This window comes from Dromiciops gliroides, chromosome 5 (assembly GCF_019393635.1).
Source record: "Dromiciops gliroides isolate mDroGli1 chromosome 5, mDroGli1.pri, whole genome shotgun sequence".
In the NCBI taxonomy this organism is placed as follows: domain Eukaryota; kingdom Metazoa; phylum Chordata; class Mammalia; order Microbiotheria; family Microbiotheriidae; genus Dromiciops; species Dromiciops gliroides.
Genome location: NC_057865.1, coordinates 259,100,686 through 259,120,403, shown reverse-complemented (window position 1 = coordinate 259,120,403; position 19,718 = coordinate 259,100,686).

Genomic DNA, 19,718 nt, shown 5'->3' with positions numbered 1-19,718 from the left:
TAGGCTATCTATGTTTCTTTTTTCTTCAAATTCTGGTCCCAAGATAGCAACCAGTATGGTTCTAACTAGCCAAAAACACCTGGAATAATGAACTGATTCCAGAATGTGAAGGCTTTATAAATTTCGTATCCTAGGAGCAATAAATAAGATTAATAAGAAAACTGGGCACAATGCTGCAAAAATGGTGTCAAAAGTATTAAAATACAACTCCTCTGGAACTTAGGAGTTGGATTTTATGCTGCTGTGGTCAACTGATCACCCTGGAGCCAAGCTGGTCTTGCATGAATCCTTCTAAGCGTATAGTGATTTGTGGCTGATAAATATACAATCCGTCAATACACCCCATTTCAAAGTCTTTTTAGCTTCATTTAATTTAGGATTATCATGAGATCAGAAATATAGAGCTAGAAAAGGACTTTGGAGATCATTTATTCCATTACCATTTTTTTGGGGGGGGTAAGGCAATTGGGGTTAAGTGACTTGCCTAGGGTCACACAGCTAGTGTTAAGTATCCGAGGCCAGATTTGAACTCAGGTACTCCTGAATCCAGGGCCGGTGCTTTATCCACTGTACCACCTAGCTGCCCCCCATTACCATTTTTTAAATGATGAAACAAGGCAAGCTGGAGAAACATCAACATCTGTCCCACCCTTCAAACATCACACTCTCTTCTTGCATACATAAGATATTTGGGGAGAGTGTGTTCAGATATTAAGAAAAGTTTGAAACAAATAGTAAGTTTTAAATTTCTGATTACTTTTTCTCCTTTTATGGAATTATTATGAAGTCCCCAAAGGCAAAGCTTTCTCCTGGGCTGTAAAGATCAATGACCTTGACGCATCTAATTGAAAATTACTGGATCTATTTACTCCAGATATGGATGCTGCCATAACTCACTGAGCTTTGGATTCTGATACAGACTTAAGATTTTAAGATTTTAAGATCTTAAGATCTTTTGATCATTCAAAGTTCACAAGGACCACTCCTGGTCAATGTAGTGATGGGGAGAAAAAATAACTCTCCTCATTCCCTCTCAGGGGTCAATTACTGTTTGATCTAAACACCATTAGAACTACCTCCTGCTGAAAGGGTGATTTCAAATTGGATTGCTGTGTTATATCTAGGACTACAGAAGTGTTTAATCATTTCATCCAATCATAATCCTCTGTGGCATCATGTATCCAATGATAAGAGCATCTCACTTCTCCCAAATTGATTAAAGACTTCTTGATACGTAGTTTACATTTTTTGCCTACATATAAAAAATAAATAGTTTTTTTTGGGGGGTGGGGAGAAGCACTAACAGCTGGTGGTGACAGCAACAAAGTCTCATGCAGGAGTTGAAGTTTGATCTGAACTTTGAAGGAAACGGAATCCTGAAAGGCAGAAGTGAGGAATTAGAACTTTCTTGCCACCTCTACCCCAAGGTGAAATGCCAAAGTAGAACATCAGTAAAGGCATCTTGGCAACACAGTGAATAGAATGATGGACTTGGGGTCAGGAAAACCTGAGTCTAAACACTACTTAAGAGATTTACTAGCTCTGTAAGCTCCTAAAAGTCACTTAATTATCTGTATACCTCAATATCTTCCTCTGTAACATGAGGGGATTGGATTCAATGATCTCTAAGGTGCTTCTAGATTATGAATGAATATCAGTTAAGACTTAAAAAGTTGTTATACCAAATCATCTTGGATTTAATCTGTAGGAGAAAGTCCTTCCATCAATGCATAGTCAGAACTTGACCAAAATAAAACTAATCAATGAATAAAAGTTATAACATATACATTATAAATTTTACTTCTCACAATGTATGTGAAGTAACCTTCAGAAACTGAACTAATGAACTCCTTTACATGGAATGAAGCAGGAACTGGGAGGTCTATAATTTAATATTCTTCATGTCATGGTCCTTTTCCTACCAAAAACCAATAAGGAAATCTAGCTCAAGTGCTAAAATAGCCATTCATAACTTTGGATATCTGGAACTAGGAGATTTATTGAACTAAAACAAAGAATAGCAGCAGCCATAACATATCAGTCTTACAACAACAATTAAAACACACTGTTTATAAATCACCACAAGCTTTACAATAAATCTTTGTTATAACATTCCCACCATGAAAAGCTATAAAGTCTTTCTTTTTTGAAATGCAGTCTTCTGAAAATGGAAGTTCTCTACCAACTACATGCTTTCTAAATTGGTTTTTGTTTACAATGTCTTGGTCCTAATTTGATGATAATCATTGCCACCTGCACTACCCAGAGCTGGGAGAAGGATGACTCTAATTCTTGCAAGAAGAGTCTGTGGCTGAGGTGTGTGTGTGGGGAATCTAATGGAGAGGCCACTGGACTTGGAATCAGAGGACTAGAGAATTGCCACTTAACTGTTTTAAGAAGGGTATCCATGAACATCAGTTTCTTTACTTGTAAGACAGGTGTGCAAATTGCAACTACCAAAGAGGATTGTTTTAAAACATTGAGTGAGTCAGACATGTTAAACATGCTATAAATGCTGCCTCTTATTTTTATGATTATTGTTCAGAGAACTTGAAAAAAAAAATCATTGCCCTTTCTGGCTAGCCCAGGTCTTGATCTCTGGCCAACTTCCCTATCTGTTTTGTAGTTCCTACAATACTTTGGCCCTTTCTTAAGCATATATTATTATGTTCTTCTAAATGTCCTTCTTTGGGGAAGCTAGATGGCACCGTGGATAAAGCACCGGCCCTGGATTCAGGAGGACCTGAGTTCAAATCCAGCCTCAGACACTTGACACTTACTAGCTGTGTGACCCTGGGTAAGTCACTTAACCCTCATTGCCCCATCAAAAAAAATCTAAATGTCCTTCTTCATATTTTAATGTGAATTTATTATTTATTTTAAACGTAGTTTCTTTTTAAATTTTGAATTTCAAAATCTTGCCCTCCTTTTAGCCCCTGTCCTAACCAATGAAAAGGTAAACAATATGATAGGAAATATATATGTGAAATCATACAAAACATTTCCATTAGTCATATTACAAAAAATGAAAAAATAAGCTATAAAGTTATAATGCAGTTTATACCTAGAGTTCAATTCTCACTCTGGAGGTACATAACATTTTTTCATCACTGAGTCCTTTGGTATTGTTTTAGATCATTGTATTAATTAGAGTAGTCAAGTATATCACAGTTGATTGTCATTACAACATTGCTGTTACTGTGCATAATAATCTTCTGCTTCTCTCACTTCAATCTGCTTCAGTTCATATAGGTCATGATTTTTGTTTGTTTGTTTTCTGAAACCACTTCCCTAATCAATCCTTATAGGACAATAGTACTCTATATCAGCGGCATCTAGGTGCCACAGTGCATAGAGTGTGGACCTTGGAGTGAGAAAGATGCATCTCCTCTAGTTCAAATTTGGCCTCAGATGTTTTCTAGCTATGTGACTCTGGGCAAGTCACTCAACCCTGTTTGCCTCAGTTTCCTAATCTGTAAAATGATTTAGAAAAGGAAATGTTAAACCATCCTAGTATCTTTACCAAGAAAAAACAAATGAGTTCATGTAGAGTAAAACACAACTGAAAAACAGATCATCCTCAAATCCCATCACAATCTTTAGCCACAACCTATTTAGCCATTCCCCAATTTATGAGCATACACTAAATTTCAAAATCTTTGCCACCACAAATAGAATTGCTATGAATATTTTGTATATATATATGTGTATATATATATATATATATATATATATATATATATATATATATATATGTCTTTTTCCTTTTTTTTTCATCTTTTTGTGTTGTAGAACTAGCACTGCTGGGCAAAAGAGTTTGTGTACAGTATGACAGCCCTTTGGGCCTTTTTCCAAATTTCTCCACATCCCCTGCAGCATTAGTCTATTATTATAGTTGTGAAATGATACCTCATATATATTGTAATTTCCATTTCATTAATTTTGAGAGTTATTTAAAATATTTTTATATGATCACCAGTAGTTTTTATTGTTTTTCTTTTGAAAATGGTTTCTTCGGGGCAGCTAGGTGGCACAGTGGATAAAGCACTGGCCTTGGATTCAGGCGTACCTGAGTTCAAATCCAGCCTCAGACACTTGACAGTTACTAGCTGTGTAACCCTGGGCAAGTCACTTAATCCTCATTGCCCTCCAGGAAAAAAAAAATGGGAAAATGGTCTCTTCATATCATTTGACCATGTATCAATTGGGAATCCTTCTTTTATATAAATTTGATTCAGTTCCTTTTATATTAAATAAATAATGACTTAGAGAAATTTTCTTTATTTTTAAATATCATTTTATTATTTATGGTATAATTTGACATAATATTGTTTCCCTTGTTATATCTTTCAATTAGATCTAGCATTTTCCATCATAAGTCTTTTGGAATTATCTTTCGTTGTATTGCTCAAAAGGGCTAAGTCTATCATGGTTGATGATCATACAATGTTGCTTTTACTGGGCACAATATTCTCCTAGTTCTGCTCACTTCATTCAGTATCAATTCATTTAAGTTTTTCCAGGTTTTTTCTGAAATCTACCTACTCATTATCTCTTATAGGGCCATTTCATTCTACTATATTCATATACCAAAACTTGTTCAGTCATTCCCCAATTCATGGATATTCCCTTAATTTCTAATTCTTTCATATAACAAAAAGAGCTGTGGGCAGTTAGATGGTGTAGTGGATAAAGCACAGGCCCTGGATTCAGGAGTACCTGAATTCAAATCCAGCCTCAGACACTTGGCACTTACTAGCTGTGTGACCCTGGGCAAGTCACTTAACCCCCATTGCCCCACCAAAAGAAAAAAAAAAAGAGCTGCAATAAATATTTTTGTATGTTTGGGTGTTTTCCCCTTTTTGTTATCATTTTGGGGATATAGACATAGTAGTGGCATCACTGGGTCAGAAGATATGCACATTTTTATATCATTTTGGGAATAGTGTCAAATTCTTCTCCAGAATTGTTAGATCAAGGGGGCAGCTAGATAGCGCAGTGGTTAAAGCACCGGCCCTTGATTCAGGAGTACCTGAGTTCAAATCCGGCCTCAGACACTTGACACTTACTAGCTGTGTAACCCTGGGTAAGTCACTTAACCCCCATTGCCTAAAAAAAAAAAAAGAATGGTTAGATCGGTTCCCAACTCTACCAATGATGGATTAGTCTTCCAATTTTCCCACATCTTCTCTAACATTTATCATTTTCCTTTTCTGTCATATTAGCTTATCTAATAGATTTGAGGTGGTACCTGAGAGTTGTCTTAATTTGTATATCTCTAATCAAAAGTGATGGGGGAGGGCAGCTAGGTGGCGCAGTGGATAGAGCACCAGCCCTGGATTCAGGAGGACATGAGTTCAAATCTGGCCTCAGACACTTAACACTTAATAGCTGTGTGACCGTGGGCAAGTCGCTTAACCCCAATTGTTCACCAAAAAAAAAAAAAAGTGATTTAGAACCATTTTTTCCCCATATGACTATAGATAGCTTTAATTTCTTCATCTAAAATTGCCTTTTCATATCCTTTGATCATTTATCAAATGGGGGGGGCGGTGAATTGCAATCTTATAAAATTGACTCAGTTGTGAAAAGATCCAACCATTCTGGAGAGCAATTTGGAACTATGTCCAAAGGTCTATAGAAATGTGCATACCCTCTGATCCAGCAATACCACTGCTAGGTTTATATGCCAAAGACATCGCTGAAAAGAGAAAAAGAACTATTTATACAAAAAAAAAGTGTTTATAGCAGCTCTTTTTGTGGTGGCTGACAATTAGAAATCAAAGGAATGTCCATCAGTTGGGAAATGGCTAAACAAACTGGTATATGATGGTTATGGAATATTATTGTGCTATAAGAAATGACAAGCAGTTTGAATTCAGAAAGGCCTAGAAAAACATATATGAAATGACGTAGAGTGAAGTGAGCAGAACCAAGAGAACACTGTGCACAGAGAAAGCAATACTGTTTGGAACTATGTCTAAAGGTCTATGGGACTGTTCATACCCTTTGACCCAGTGGTACCACTGATATGTCCATATCCCAAAGAGATGATAGAAAAGGGAAAAGGACCCACATGTACAAAAATATTTATTGTAGCTCTCTTTGTGGTGGCAAAGAATTGGAAATCGAAGGAATGCCCATCAATAAGGGAATGGTTAAACAAGTTGTGGTTTATGAATGGAATGAAATATTATTGTGCTATAAGAAACGATGAGCAGGAGGAGTTCAGAGAAACCTGGAAGGACTTACATTAACTGATGCTGACTGAGAGGAGCAAAACCAGGTGAACACTGTACAAAGTAACAGCAACATTGTGTGATGAACAATGGGGATAGACTTGGCTCTTCTCAGCAGTGCAATGATCCAAAACAGTTTCAAAGAATTCATGATAGAAAATGTTCTCAACGTTCAGAAAAAAGAAGTGTGAATTATGAATACAGATTGAGCCATATTGTTTCTACTTTTGGACTTTTTTTACTTTCTTTTTTGAGGTTTCTTTTCTCTTGTGCTCTGATTCTTCTTTCACAAGATGACTAATGTAGAAATATGTTTAATGTGATTGTACATATACAACCTATATCAGATGGCTTTCAGTCTTGGGGAGGAGGGATTGAAGGGAGGGAGGAGAAAAATAAATTAGGAACTAAAAATCGTATGAAAATAAATGTTGAAAACTATCCTTATATGTAACTGGAAATAATAAAATACTTTAAAAAAATAAAACAATGCTGTTTGATGAACTGTGACTGACTTGACTATCTTAAACACCATAATGACTCAAGACAACACCAAAGGACTATGGATGAAACATACTATAGATCTCCAAAGAAAGAACTGATATTGATGGAACAGAATGAAGTATGCTATTTTTCACTTTCTTTCATTTTTTTCTTTTATTCAAGTTTTCTTGTACAAAATGACAAATATGGTAATATTTTACATAATTATACATGTGTAACCCATATCTGACTGTTTGCCACCTCAGGGATTGGGTAGGGAAGAAAGGGAAAGAAGGATAAAAATTGGAGCCCCAAACTTTAAATAAAAATGTTTATTATGAAAAATAAATTTGACTCATGTCTCTATATATTTTAGAAATGAGGCCTGTATCAGAAACACTGATTATAAAAATTGTTTTTCAATTTTCTACTGCCTTCATAATCTTGGTTGCAGTGGTTTTGTTTATATATATATATAAAACAACAAATTTTTTGTTTAATTTAATGTAGTCAAAATGCTCCATTTTGCATTCCATGATGTTCTCTCTCTTGTTTAGTCATAAATTCTTCCACTCTCCATAGTTCTGACAGGTAAACTATTCCGTGATCCCCTAATTTGCTTATGTTATCACCCTTTGTGTCTAAAACATGTATCCATTTTGACCTTATCTTGGTATATGCTGTGAGATGTTTGTCTCTGCCTATTTTTTGCCATTCAGTTCTCCAATTTCCACAACAGTTTATGTCAAATAGTGAATTCTTATCCCAGAAGCTGTAGTCTTTGGATTTATCAAGAAGTAGCTTACTATAGTCATTTCCTACTGTGTCTTATGTACCTAAGCTATTCCACTGATCCATCACTTTGTTTCTTAGGCAGTACTAAATAGTTTTGATGATTGCTACTCTATACAATAGTTCTAGATCTGGTATAGATAAGCCAGCTTCTTTTGCATTTTTTCATTAATTCCTTTGATATTCTTGTCCTTTTGTTCTTCCAGATAAAAATTGTTATTATATTTTCTACCTATATAATTTTTTTGGTAGTTTGGTACAGACTGAATATGTAAATTAATTTTGGTAGAATTGTAATTATATTAGCTCAGCCTACCCATGAGCAATTGATATGTTTTCAATTGTTTATATATGATTTCATTTGTGAGAAAAGTGTTTTGTAACTGTGTTCATATAGTTCCTGGTTTCATCTTGGCAGGTAAACTCCCAAATATTTTATATTGTCTACAGTTATTTAAAATGTAATTTCTCTTTCTATCATTTGCTGCTGGGCTTTGTTGGCAATATATAGAAATGCTTATGATTTATGTGGGTTTACTTTATATCCTGCAATTGTGCAAAAGTTTTTAATCATTACAAGTAGTTTTTTTTTAACTTGATTTTCTAGGGTTTTTTAAAAGTATAGCATCATATAATCTGCAGAGAGTGATATTTGTTTCCCCACTGTCTATCCTATTTCTTTTAATTTATTTTTCTTCTCTTATTGCTAAAACAAACATATCTAAAACAATATTACATTGTAGTGCTAATAATGCTTGGGTTTAGATAGATACTACTTATGTTAAGGAAAGATCCATTTATAACTATGTTCCCTAGGGTTTTTAATAGGAATGGGTGTTGTACTTTGTCAAAAAAATTTTCTGCAAATATTGATATAATAATATGATTTCTTTAGCGTTGTTAGTGATATGATCTATTATGCTGATAGTTTCTTTAATATTGAACCATCTCTGCATTCCTGATATTAATCCCACTTGGTCATTGTGTATTAACCTCATGATAAATTGCTGTAATCTCTCTGTTAATATTCATTATGGAAATTGGTTTATAATTTCCTTTCTCTGTATTGGCTTTTCCTGGTTTAGGTATCAGTACCATATTTGTGTTATAAAAGGAATTTGGTCAGACAGCTTATTTTTTTTTCAAATACTTTGCTTAGTATTGGAATTGTTATTTAAATGTTTGGTAGAACTCACTTGAAAATCCATCTGGCCATGGAGTTTTTCTTCCAGAGTTCATTGATAGCTTGTTTGATTTCTTTTTCTAAAATGGGGTGATATAAGTATTTTATTTTTTTTCTGTTAATCTGGGCAAATTAGTTTTTGTAAGTAATCATCCATTTCACTTAGATTGTCAGATTTGTTGGCATACAGTTGGACAAAATAGCTTCCAATTATTGCTTTGTTGGTGGTGGTCACCCTTTTGATTTTTGAAACTGGTAATTAGGTTTTCTTCTTTCTTTTTAAAATCCCTTTAACCCCCAAATATCTATTTTATTGTGTTTCAAAAACCAGCTCTTAATTTTATTTATTTATTCAATAGTTTTCTTACTTGCATTTTTATTAATCTCTCCTTTGATTTTCAGAATATCTAATTTGGTATTTAATTGGGGTTTTTATTTTGTTCTTTTTCTAGCCTTTTGAGTTGACTGTGCAATTGATTTATGTACTCTTTCTCTATTTTATTGATGTAGGATTTAGGGATTTAAAATTACCCCAAGTACTCCTTTTGCTACATCCCATTAATTTTGGTATGTTGTCTCATCACTGTTGTTCTCTTTAATGAAATTTTTGATTATTTCTATGATTTATTGTTTAACCAATTTGTTCTTTAGGATTAAATTATTTAATTCCCGATTAATTCTAAACTATGTTTCCATGGCTCTTTGCTACATGTAATTTTTATTGAATCATAAACTGAAAAGAATACATTTAATATTTGTCTTTCTGCATTTGATACTTTTTAAATTAATATTGATAAGAGTGAGGTTCAAACCTTTCTCACCACTCCTCAATTTACTCTACACAATCAAATTTCTTCTTCATATGTCTCTTTTATGATAGAAATTTTTCCCTGTTCTACCTCTCCCTTCCTCCTTCTCCTAGTTCAACCCTCTTTTGTGCGCCTTCATGTTTTTGTAGATCATCCCAACTTAATTGACACACACTGATTCCATCTCTCTATATAAAATCCTTCCAACTGCCCTAGTAATAATAGTAATAACAAAGTTCTTAGGAGTTACATGTATCATATTCTAATATAAAAATGTAAAAAAAATATGGTATTGAGTCCTTTATGATTAGTCTTTCATGTTGACCATTTTATGCTTCATTGGAGTCCTGTTTTTGAATGTCAAATTTTTTATTCAGCTCTGGTTTTTCATTAGGAATGCTTGAAAACCTCTATTTCATTAAATGTCCATTTCTTTAACATGAATTATTATATTTAGTTTTGCTGGATAGGTTATTCTTGCTTCTAATCTTGGCTCCTTTGCCTTCCATAATATCACATATCTAAGACCTCTAGACCTTTAACATGGAAACTGATCAATCTTATGTGATCCTAACTGTGGCTCCACAATGTTTGAATGGATTCTTTTTATCTGACTGCAATATTTTCTTTTTGACCTGAAAGTTGTTTAATTTGGCTATAACATTCCTGGAATTTTCATTTTGGGATTTTTTTTCAGAGGTGATCTGTGGATTCTTACAATTTCTATCTTACATTCTGGATCTAAGATAGCAAGGCTAGTTTCCTTGATAGCTTCTTTAAATATGATATCTAGTGTCATTTGTTAGGCCATGATTTAATATAGTCCAATAATTCCTCAATTATGGGTCCTTGATCTATTTTCTAGGTCAATTGTTTCTCCAATGAGAGATGTCATTTTTTCATCTTTTTTAAAAAATTCTTTTTACTTTGGACATTTCTTGATATCTCATTGTTATTACCTTCTACCTGTCCAATTCTATTTCTTTAAGGAATTATTTTATTAAATGAATTGTGTATCTCCTTTTCCATTTGCCCTATTTTTCTTTTAAATGAGCTTTTTTGTTTAGTGAGTTTTCATCTCTTTTGCAATTAGGCCAATTCCTTTTTTAGGCCAATTCCTACTTCAGGTTGTGTGTGTGTGTGTGTGTGTGTGTGTGTGTGTATCTATGTTTCTCTTTTGCATAATATTCTTGTATCGCTTTCACTAATTTTCCCAAATTTTCCTCTACCACTCATCTCTTTCTTAACCTCTTCCTGAAATTTTTGTGAGACTTGTGTCCATTTGGCATTCTTTGAGGCTTTGCCTCTAGCTATTTTCACAGTTTTGCCTACTGCATTTGTGTCTTTATCTACCCTCCCATGGTGGTAGATAATTTTTTTTTTCTTTGTTATGGTCATGATTTTTTTAGCTGTTTACTCATTTTTCCAGCTTATTAATTGACTTTGAACTTTATGTTAAGATTGAGTTCTGGGGCAGCTAGGTTACTCAGTGGATAAAGCACCGGCCCTGGATTCAAGAGGACCTGAGTTCAAATGCGGCCTCAGGGGCAGCTAGGTGGTGCAATGGATAGAGCACTGGCCCTGGATTCAGGAGGACCTGAGTTCAAATCTGGCCTCAGACACTTGACACTTACTAGCTGTGTGACCTTGGGCAAGTCACTTAACCCCAATTGCCTCACCAAAAAAAAAAAAAATTCAAAAAAAAAAATGCGGCCTCAGACACTTGACACTTACTAGCTCTGTGACACTGGACCAGTCACTTAATCCTCATTGCCCCTCTAAAAAACAACAACAACAACAACAAACAAATAAACAAACAAACAAAAAAAGATTGAGTTCTGCTTACCTGGGTATGGGGAGGAACTGCTTCAGGGTTTTTAATGCTGTTGTTTTCAGAGCTAGTTTTGGGGATCTTTGATTTTTCCATGCTTTCAAGGTGATGTGATATGGGGTGAGGTGTGGCCAATCTTTTTTTCATGTGTGATCTGATCTTTATCCAAGATGGATCCATGTTCCCCTGTAATCACTCCTCTTGGCCTGGAGCTGTACCCTGGTACCCTGCTCTCTTATAGCCATAAGTGCTAGTGGTTCTCAGACCTGGAACTGTGACTATGGCCCCTGCTCCATTTTGACTGACCTCAAATTTCCCTTTATGCCCTGGTACTGTAACTCATAACCATGAACGGGCAGTAGAGTTGCCCATCAGTGTCAGCTATACCCAGTGCCAGCAAAGGGTCTACTATAATTTCTTTCTGACAAGTTGGCTGACCCCCTAGCATCTCTGGGCTGAGATATTTTGAAACAGGTGGTACTGCTATAAGGTCTTCTTCCATGGCTCAGTGTTCACCTTGGTTTCTCAGATCTCTCTTGCCAACCTCTTAAGTAGTCTTATAGTGAAAAAAAATCTCACACCAGCCTTTTTTTTAGCTCTGCCATTCGAAAATGTGATTTTAATTTAATTTGATTTTGATGTTCATTTAAACATGATTTTTATGGACACAATACAACTCAAAGAACCAAGTAAAAATGCTAACAATTTAAAATGATTGAAAATAAGTAAAGTGTTTTGTTTTAAATGGCTTTACATTGAACTATGGGCAGTTTTCAAAGAAACAACCCCTTAGTTCACCATAGCCACAGTTGGCATTGAATAAGGGCAGCAATCTATCCTGTTGCCATTTCCTCTGTGACCTAATCTCATGGGAAAAAAAAAAAGGAAATACCACTGAGCCTGATAATAATGAATGTGATACTAGGATATGCCTGAATTATCTTTTTTCCCTTGCTTTTGATGAAATGTCACCTGCTTGACTAAGAGTGAATATCCCCAACATGACATTTATTCCTTTCCCTTCCTCTCCTGTTAAATATACTGAGCCTTATATTTGTCTTTCTCTGTTATTACCACCAATTCTGTTTTGGCTTTTAGGGAATTCTATTTCCTGAAAATTTACTTTTCTAAATGTTTGAAAGATCCTTTTTTTCCCTTGTTTTATCTGTAGCAAAGGTAAAACCTTTCATGAAGAACTTTGAAATCTTATATTCATAGAACTGCACCTCTGAAGCTATTGTCTAAATTTCCAAATGAGGAGATTGAGGCACAGCATGTTTAAACTTCCCCAAAGTCACATAGGTAGTTTATGCCAGAGTCAGAATTCAAACTCTGATACAAATTCAATGCTACTTGCAATTAGGTGTAGAAAAGGCTGATAATTATAGCATCCTGACATAATATGTATATGCTCTACTTTTACAAATCTATGATTTCAAGCATGGAAGAATTCCTTCCACTTAACTAAATCTCAATCTCTCCAAATATCACCTTGTTTAATTTTTTTATCCTTACATTCCAAACATCTTTCATGTTGACATTTCATCTCTTCATTTAAGTATTTTCTAGATGACAATATACTAATGAATTGTTCATTTCTCTATATGATTGGTTTGCCTCATTTTCTGGTCATATATCCTAAATATTGTAATGGTGGACAAATTATCCACCCTTGGTTACTTACAGTAGTTTGCTGGAACCAATCATTTATCTTTACCTTTTGGATTATTTTAAGTCTTACTTTGGAAATCATGGTGTTAATTTGAGTTGAAACCTTATGATACTAGTGGAAGTATATTGGTACTAAGGAGATGAACTTCTGTAACAGCTATTTTAATGGCAATATAGCAATCCCAAATACTATATGTATATATACACATATACATGCTTATATATATATATACATATACATATATACACACACATATATACACACCCACCCATATAAAATATATATATATATATATTTATACCTACACATATATATACCCATATAGTCATTAGAGTACATTATTTATATATATACATATATATGTGTGTTTATATATATATATAAAGAATGAATATGCTACCCTAAAAAATTTAAGGCTACATCTTCTAAGACAAACTGATCTTTTAGCCCAGCTAAACCTGGGTACTCTAGGGTAGTTTTGTATGGTTCCATTGGCCAGAATCTCAATCCACTTATTTTTGTTCTGCATTCTAAACTTCTTTTATTGTTCCTCCCACCACATTCTAACATCAAGGTGCTTCCTGTATAGTTTGTGAGGACAAATATGGCCTAGGACACATTGACATTTCAGATATCTCCTAGCTCATATCCCTGTTCACTTCAGCATTTGTCAGTTTCTGATAGTTACCTAGGAAGTGTCCATTCAAATTCCTCATTACAATTTTTAAAATCTCACACATATTTTACCAGACAGTAAACACAATATGTAATATAATATGACAAAAAAAAGTAGGGGTCTTATATTACACTTCTATCACCTATATTTTATTGTCTCCTCTATATTCTTTTAACTGGTAGAATTAGAAGAATGATGTTTGTGCCAAAGGTATAAATGTTGCTGATCCCATTGCTTATACATTATACTGTCATCTAGTGACATATTATAATGCTTCATGAAAAATTTAAATCCTTATGTTATGTGAAACTGCAAATATTTTTTCTAGATAATTCAACTTAATTTTAATACTTTAAAAATACATTTTACTTATTAATATTATTCTGGCACCTTCATAGTGTTAAGAGATTTGGAAGATACCCAAAATGTTGGCTGGTATCCCTGTGGGTAGATTTTAGGAGGGGAGCATGGCTCAAAATGTGGATAGATATTATGGGAAGGGATGGATGGAATGTGATAGGCATTACTGAAAACAACAATTATATTAATGAAATCACTGATTCATCCTTAAATTAAACTAATGGGATCACATATATATTCAGGTTTTCATTTTTTATCATCAAAGTAAGTATTAATAGGCTCAAAGGAAAATTATATTTTTTATCATTTCTCTATGTATCACATGAGAATACACACACACAGGGGCAGCTAGGTGGCACAATGGATAAAGAACAGGCCCTGCATTCAGGAGGACCTGAGTTCAAATTTGGCCTCAGACAACTAGCTGGGTGACCCTGGGCAAGTCACAACCCTCATTGCCCTGCACAACAAAACAAAACAAAAAGGAAACACACACACACACACACACACACACACACACATGCACACACAATTGCCTTTCTTTGGGTCATTAAAGGAGATTTCCATGGTTTTTATTTTCTCCTTGTTCAACAAAAACGCCAACCTGAAAACCTCAACAATCTGCATGGCAATAAGCTGCCTATTACTTTTATTATTGTCAGAGGTGTTGAAAGTTCAGTTATAAAACCCCCAATTGGAATTGGATCCAAAATCAACCCAGCAATATATTTCACACCAAGGACATTCTGAAAATATATTTCGTTTTGGCCATAAATAAACAAATCACCATTGTAAAGTGCTGTCATAATTTTAGATCCCAAATAGTCAGGAGATATATCCAAGCTAAACAATTGAGATATCTGTCTAACTTGTAACTTTTTCTATCCATCCCTAATTTAGACAGTACTAAATATCACGTTGGGATTTAGTTTTTGAGTAACATATAATTTTACATATTGAACAACATCAAAATCTTAACACAAAATTACATATTTTTCTTATTAAGAAAGGTTGCTGGCTCATTGAGATTTTTTTCTATATGTATGCTGTATTTTTACATGTTCTTTCATTTTGTTTGTACATTAATTTGATGGAATTATGTATGTATATATATACATATATATATATATTTAAATGACCCAAAATGCAAACTAAAAGGGGTTGAGTTAGTTATATTATTTTAAGTAATACATTATTTTTAAAATTTTTTACTTTCAGATCCAACTTCTCTCCTTCCCCCATCCATTGAAAATGCAAAAAAAAAAAAAATTGATATCCACATGAAGGCATGCAAAACATTTTTTTAAGGAACACATTTATTAAAACACAGAAAGTAATGATATTTATACAAAATAATAGTGGTCTTACAATGTAAGTGTGTGTGAGAGAATGTTCTCTAGACCACGAACCACACTAATGAACATATATGCAAGTTCAGATTGGTGTTGTAGATCAATATTCTACTCTATTTAAAAGTCATTAAAGCAAAAAGAGAAGAGAACTTCTTTCATAAGGCATGTCTTTTCCATGGATCCTGTTTTATTTGATCTAGAAGAGTCTTTTCACACAAATTGACAAGAAGCATAACAGAACAAATGCCTACACAAGTGGCTTAAATCTCGAATATTAAAATTTACAACACTCCCCCCAGCCCTTGAAAGTCCCTTTCCATCCCATTCCACCCAACAGAATTTATTCCTGTATACACCTAGCTAAAAATATCATATAGTATGTTACTCTTTATACTCAGCTTCCTTCTTTCTATAACCCATCCTTTAGACCCTGGTCTCTTAAAGTCCTTGACACTTCATCAGTTGTATAAACCAAAATTGAATATGGATTAAGATGGGAATTTTCAGAAATTGATATACTTATTTCACAATATATTCCAGAGTTGGGAAAGGATGCCAAATGCCTAGTCCAAAACCGTATCTGAACAACATGTTCCTTCACAATATATTTGACATGGGGCAGCTAGGTGGCACAGTGGATAGAGCACCAGCCCTGGAGTCATGAATACCTGAGTTAAAATCTGGCCTCAGACACTTAACACTTACTAGCTGTGTGACCCTAGGCAAGTCACTTAACCCCAATTGCCTCACTAAACACAAAACAAAATAAAACAAAACAAAACAAAACCCCCACACACAATATATTTGACCAGCTTTCAAGTATCCTCAACTTTTCCTACCCTATTATCTGGAAACATGTATACACTGAAAGTGTTAATTCAAATTTAGGGTGTAAGCAAATTTTTCTTCATTGATCCCATATAGATTTCCTTATTATTTATCTCCATTGATAATAGTTCTTCCTCTGATTTTTAGTGAAGGGAAATGTATTATGTACTGAAGGAGCTTATTTTACTTTTGGAGATTTCTAATTATTAAATAGCTTATTTTTTTATCTTAAGCTTAAATTGAGATTATATCTGCCTCACTAAAATTCATGTCATCAGCTAGTTTGACCACCATGCCATTTATGTCTTTATCTAGATCAATACTCATTGACAAAAATGTTGAACAACCAGTAAATAATCAAATATTCCTGGTGTTTTCCCTCTCCCTTGTTACAAATCCATGCCAGACACAGCAAAACAGAGAAAAGAGAGGTAGAAATGGAGGACAAGCTTTATTAATGATTTCCACCATAATTTAGTCTGGGTTTTATATCTCTTCACAATATTATGATAGAATCTTACTACTGATTTGGCTTCATTCTCAGTGACAGTATCTTTTTTCCTTTCCTCTACTTTCCTTTTAAACACCTAATTTAATTCACAAAGTCACTATTCTTCCAAATATTTTTGCTAACATCTCCATTTTTTCCCTAATAAAAATTATTTTTATTTGTGTGATCATAATTTCATTTTCAATGACTCAACCTCACCTTATTTCATGCTGACTTAGAATATATCTTTGCCATATGATCAGAAGATTATAAATCTAGGGATAGAAATGACCTAAGAGTTCATTCATTGAAACTCCATCATCATATGGATATCAGAATACTGAGGCGCTGGGAGTTTAAGTGAATTTTTCCAAGTTACATAAGTAGTACAAAGGAAAGTAGAATTTAAACCAAATACTCTGATTACATTTAAAAATTAAATATTCTTTCCACTCATAGTTATAGGCATGTTTAAAGTATCTACCATGTAGCAAACAGTGTGTTCAGTCATGAGTATACAAATAAAGGTTAAAAAAACAAACAAACCTGTCTCTGCCTTCCATAAGGTGACAGTCTCAGGGGGGAGACAACATTCAGACAACTATGTACAAAAAAAATGTATAGGTTTGATAAAGTTTTCCTGTAAAAGATTGTACTTGAGTTGGTACCTGAATAAAGCTAGCAAAGGAGTTAGGGTCAGAGACAAGATAGAGGATTAGAGGCAACCTAGCTAAACTCTTTCAATATTCCCCTCCAAACAACTCCAAATAATGCCTCAAATCAAAATTTGGAGTGTCAGATCCAAAAAAAGGTCAGAGTGACACATATTTTCTACTTAAGAAAACTTAGGAGACTGGCAGAAGAACTTTGAGATACCACGATAGAAGCCTGTCTAGGACCCACATAGAAGATGTCAGCAGCAGTTTCAGGAGCTCTGATCCCAGATACAATGAGGGAAATGGATGACTGGTCAGGAAGAATTCCTGAAAGAGTTAAAGAAAAAGCTAAGAGTAATAAAGGAAAAACATGGAAAAAGAAATGTGAGTTATGCCAAAAAAAAAATGAAAAGCAAATTGACAGCTTGGTAAAAGAAGCTCACAAATATTGAAGAAAATGCCTTAAAAACAGAATTGGCAAAATTAAAAAAGAGGTAAAAAAATCTCACTGACAAAAATGATTCATTATAAACTAGAATTGGGCGAGTGGCAGCTAATGACTCCACGAGACATCAAGAAACAGTCAAAGTCAAAAGAATGAAAAAATAGAAGAAAATGTAAATCACGTGATCAGAAAAACCCCCACAAATAATTAAAATAGATTGACGAGAAATAATTTAATAATTATTGGACTATATGAAATTCATGATCTAATAAAACCTAGACATCACATTTGAGGAAAATATTAAGGAAAACCGCCCTGATGGCTCAGACCCAGAGGAAGAAATAGAATTTAAAAGAATCTACCAATTGCCCCAATAAAGAGATCCCCAAATGAAAACTCCCAGAAATATGGCATCATTCCAGAGCTCACAAGTCATAGAAAAAATACTTCAAGCAGGTAGAAAAAAAATCAAATATTGTGAAGTCATAGTCAGGATCACACAAGATTTACTGGCTTCAAGATTAATGGTGTGGAGGTTGTTTTTTTTTTTTTTTTGGAAGGGGGAAATGTGGGTGAGGTGACTTTCCCAGGGTCACACAGCTAGTAAGTGTCAAGTGTCTCATGCTGAATTTGAACTCGGGTCCTCCTGAATCCAGAGATGGTTCATTATTCACTTTGTCACCTAGCTGTCCAGCTGGTTTGTAATATGATATTCCAGAATGCAAATGAGATAGAATTGCAATCAAGAATAATCTACCATGGGGCACTGGCTCTGGATTCAGGAAGACCTGAGTTCAAATCTGACTTCAAACACTTGACACTTACTATCTGTGTGACCTTGAGCAAGTTATTTTACCCTCATTGCCCAGCAACAAAAAAATAAACAAACAAATAAATGAATGAATGAATGAATAAACAAATAGGGAAGGGAAAAAATGGATATTTATTGAAATGCTGGACTTCCAAGGACTCCTGATGAAAAGACCATAGCTAAAGAGAAAATTTGACTTTCAAACACAATATTCAAGGGAAGCATATACATGTAAACATAAAAAGAATAACATGTGTCTCAATAAAGTTAAATTCTTTATATTCCTATATGAGAGGATGATACATATAACTTCTAAGATGTTTATCATTATTAGGGCATTTAGAAGGAGTTTGCATAGCCTGAAAGCATATTATGATTATGTTGGAATGATCTCTCCACCTAGAAAGTAAAGGGATGAGAAAGGGATGCACTAATAAAAGGAAGAAGGGACAGGTAAGATGGGGGAAGTTTTCACACTTAAAAGTCACATGCAAGGAATAGATTGGAAGGAAAAATTCAAGGGTTAGCAAGCTTTGCTTGAACCTCACTGTCATCAGAAATTGTTCAAGGAGGGAGAAATAAGTCTCTGTATTTGCATGTAGTGTGTATGTATGTATGAATGTACATACGTATGCAGGTGTGCATGCATGTATGCATGTATATACCTATTTGTGCACAGAAAAGTAATTTACCCAATAGGGAAAGAGGAGGGGGAGGGAATAAGCAATATGATAGGAGGGATGATAAAAGGAAGGACAGATTAAGGGAGGTAGTGGTTAGAAGCAAAATAAAATTTTGAAGGATAGAATAAAAAGAGAGAATAGAAACAAGAAAATGGAATGGAGGGAAATATGCAGTAATAATAACTGTCAAAGTGAATTGTATGAGCTCAACCAGAAAATAGAAGTGGATAGCAAAATGAATTAGAAACCATAATTCAATAATATGTTGTTTACCAGAAACATACTTGAAATGGAAAGACACATCCAGAGTAAAAATAAAATGTTGTAACAGAATCTAATATGCTTCAGCTGAAATTAAAAAGTCTATAATATAAAGAAGATCAAAGAAAAAGGAAAAAGATATCTAGG